Raw genomic sequence first — 4,085 nt, forward strand, 5'->3', positions numbered from 1 at the left:
TGTTTGGTTAGATTGGATCCTGAATCTCGAATTTCAAATTTCAAATCTCGTATTTCGAAACTCGAATCTCGAATGAGCCTTCTGGGCTTACGTACCAACATCATAATAATTCAATAAACAAATAAAACAATTATACGTCATTTTTTTTCTTAACGTTTGGATCTAATATTAGTGAAGAATCTTGCAAAAGCATAACAAAACAATCAGTCCTTTAGTTTCTTTTTTATATATATTTTCTTTAAGTGTTGATTTCTTACCGTTTCTTTTCTTTTTGTTTCGTTTTCTTCATGTGCGGATTCTCGCCGGATTTGCAAAGTAAAAATGACCTTGTATTCCCTTCTGAAAAAGGCGGACCCCCGACCCCACAAATTGCAGATTTTGTGGGTTTGAAAATAATTTAGAATTCAAGGACTAACACCCCGAAGGCCCTACCCCGAAATCTTTTTGTTTTTACGTTATATGTTTTTGTTTCTTTAGAAACGCACTCAACGCACTCAAATCAACGATAAATTCTCATGAATGAATTTCCGCCAAATATCTTTCCTGGTATAAATACACGTATTAATGCATTCAGTGTATTAATTGAAAATGTTTTTACTTAAGTTTACATAGAGGCAGCGATAAAATGAAATAAATCTTAACTTGATTTAATTTATGCGCATACGTATAAGGATAGAAAACACAGTTCGAGGATTTATTAGAGGAGTAAATTGGACGAGAATCTAAACATAAATTTTATATATCTTAATCAACAGGCAGATTTTATTTTGTTGTCAATGTATATATAATCAATTCTATTGAATGAACATTCAAAGCAACGAAGCGAATAAAATAATATGAAATATGTACATGTAACTAATGTATGCCGTTACTTACACAGGCCATTGGGGGCCCCCATCCCCACCCCACCCCTATCCTTTTTTTTTAGGGTTTTCTATTTTGTATTTATAATACGTATTGATATTTATTGTAATGATTCCGGAATCTTAAGGTACGATCAGGCAGAGTTTTCAATTATTCATTGTTGACATCATGTGACTTTGATAGGGTATAAATACCGCGACTCTGCAGTCGTTTGTGTAATTGTTGATGCGTCAGCCGTAGAGATATCAGCAGAAGAGAGAAGACGAGTGTAAGTGTTATGCATAAAGCATTGTTATTAATTCCTCGCCTGTTCCTTAAAGCTGAACACTTCTCATAAATAGGCACTGTCAGACGGGTATATAAACCGTTCGCTTTCGTTACACCCGATTGCACACTTGAAACTCGTGGCCGACATGTAGTACTCCTATCGTGGTCTTAGAATTTTTACGTTTATTTCTTGTTTTTATGTGCATTTTCTGTTTGTAAATAATGTATTGACCTGTATTTTCTATGATACTTTTGTCCTGTATTAGAAAAAATACGTAAAATTTGATAATTTCATCGATGTTGAGTAGCACGCGCTTTGTTAGATATACGTCTGCACTCGTCAGATCTCTATAGTAAAATACATTGAACTGACTAGCGATCTGCTCCTTATATACGAGTTGTAGGGAGAGCGTTGAAGAACGAGAAATATGGCGGACTATGCCTATTTACGAGTAGTGTTCAGCTTTAAGTAAGAGAGGAAATCTGGAAGGCCGTTTGAGGGTTGAAACAAAATAATGTCATATTTTATGTAATTTTTATACAGCTCATCAATGTACAACAATGTTAATTGTAGTTCTAAATGGATTGAATATATACAAAATATTTTACAAGAATGTGGTTTGAATTATGTCTGGAGACTCAAAATGTAGAAATGAATAATGGTTGTTAAATATAATTAAGCAAACACTCAATTACCGTTCACGGTAGCTCAGTCGGTAGAGCGCTCACTCCGTGATCGGGAGGTCGTGAGTTTGTATCTCGGCCGCGACTGACCCAGTCGTTAAAATGGGTAGCAACTGTTCCTTCGCCATGCGCTCGGCACTTTGAAGTGAAAGTTGCGGGTCCTTCGGATGAGACCTTAAAAACCGAGGCTCCGTGTCAGCGGCAGGCGTTGGCACGATAAAGATCCCTCACTGCTCAATGGCCCTGAGTGCCGAGTAAAGGTCAAAATTTGAAGCCCTTCACCGGCATACGGTGATGTCTCCATATGAGTGAAAAATTCTCGAGAGGGACGTTAAACAATACACAATCAATCAATCAATCATTGATCAATTCGTAAAAAAATTGAATTCAAATTGTGATGCATCGAGTAAAGGCAAAATCTATAAATTGTTCACTAAAAGTAATTTTACATTTGGGATGTATTTAAATATCAATGTGTCAACTAATACCATAATTACATAAGCAAGATTTAGAACCAGTAATCATAAATTACCAATAGATATAAGCCGATGGAGTAATTTACCCTTACACAAAAGATTATGCACTTTATGTAATAATGATATTGGAGACGTATTCCATTATAATATGTCTTGTCCAGCTCTAAATGATAGTAGAAAATTGTTAATCCGATCAACATATACAACTCGACTAAGTGCATTCAAGTTTTCAAATTTATTTTCATATCCGTTATCAATACCTTTGTAAATTCATTAATATAGTTAAAAAGAGTGTTAACCCTCCAGGATAATGTATTCTATACAAATCCTAAAGTTTTGAGTCCAAAAATTATTTGATTTAGTTTGCAGTTTGAAAGATTTAACTATTAAATTGAATTATTGACTTGAATTGAATTGAACAGTCGCAATTTTAATGTATTTTCTAGATGTTTGAATCAGATGAATCAGATGTACATGTATAATCTAGAATGTTCTATATGTTTCATGAAGGAATTATTAAGAAGTCTCTATAATATGTCAGGATGTGATGACCAAGAATTTTATAGAAGTTTATAGTTCTAAATGTTTCTTTTGTACTACATATACTCTTCAAAAAAAAAAAGAAACGCATAGTAAGAACTATGCCCTGAAAAATGCATGATAGTTTTGTCATACCTTTTATTTCTATATGGATATGATGTATTCGAGTAAAATGTGTGATTTTTTAATGTAGTTGTTAACTTCACAGCTATTCTACAAGTCTCACAGACAAAAAGACCTGATTGTGCAAGATATCCCCAAAAATTTTGATCTCAATTTTCATTTGTTGAATCATGATGCAATTTCTTCAGATACAAAAGGGCTATCAAAAGCAGGGTGTTCTTGATATTTTGATTCTGGTTTTATCTGAAAGATGACGCTTCCTAAAAATGCTGCATCTGAATGTTGCATAGCACAAAAAGGAAAATGGGCGTCTCGAAGCAGGGGTATCGCAATCTACAATTGGAACAGGTTTTAATGTGACGCACAGCGCTATATCTAACCTATAAAACATTCAGCATAAACATCGAACACCCAATCTTCGCAGAAAATGTGGTAGACTACGTGTGACATCAGCAGCACAGCATCATTTCAGAAGATCAAGTAACACAAGATGAAATGCTCCCATTAAGATTGACTTAATGGTAGCTTATAGGTGCTTAATGGTGGCTTAAAGGCTGCCTTTAAACCACCATTAAACCGGCATTAAGCACCTATAAGCCACCAGTAAGCTTCCATTGAGTAACCATTAAGCCACCATTAAGCCGAATTTCTAACTTAATGGTAGCTTAATGGTGGCTTAATGGTTACTTAATGGTGGCTTACAGGTCCTTAATGGTTACTTTTAGACCACCATTAAGTCACCATTAAGCCACCATTAAGGTAGACTTACAGGTGCTTAATGTCCAAACTCCATTAAGCTACCATTAAGCTACCATTAAGCCACCATTAAGCCACCATTAAGTCACAATACGCAGTCGATTATATTGTTTATATATGGGTGAAAAATTATTTTTATAGTGATTTGTTATCATTATTGTAAATGAAGAGTTCGTTTTATCTTGATTTGGTTAAAAATAATGAAAAAGAACGAAATTCAAAATCAAAAAAAAAAAATTAAACGCCGCAGTGGGGGCGCGAACCCATGACCTTAGGTTTTGAAGGCAAACGCTTTATCCATTACGCTATCGCCGCTCCTTATTAAATGTGGAAAATATTAAATATTTAACCTTTTTTTTTCAAAATTTGTTTGGA

This window comes from Saccostrea cucullata, unplaced genomic scaffold (genome assembly GCF_032062105.1).
Source record: "Saccostrea cucullata isolate Sc308-1 unplaced genomic scaffold, CSIRO_AGI_Scuc_v1 ctg4984, whole genome shotgun sequence".
NCBI classification, from domain to species: Eukaryota; Metazoa; Mollusca; class Bivalvia; order Ostreida; family Ostreidae; genus Saccostrea; species Saccostrea cuccullata.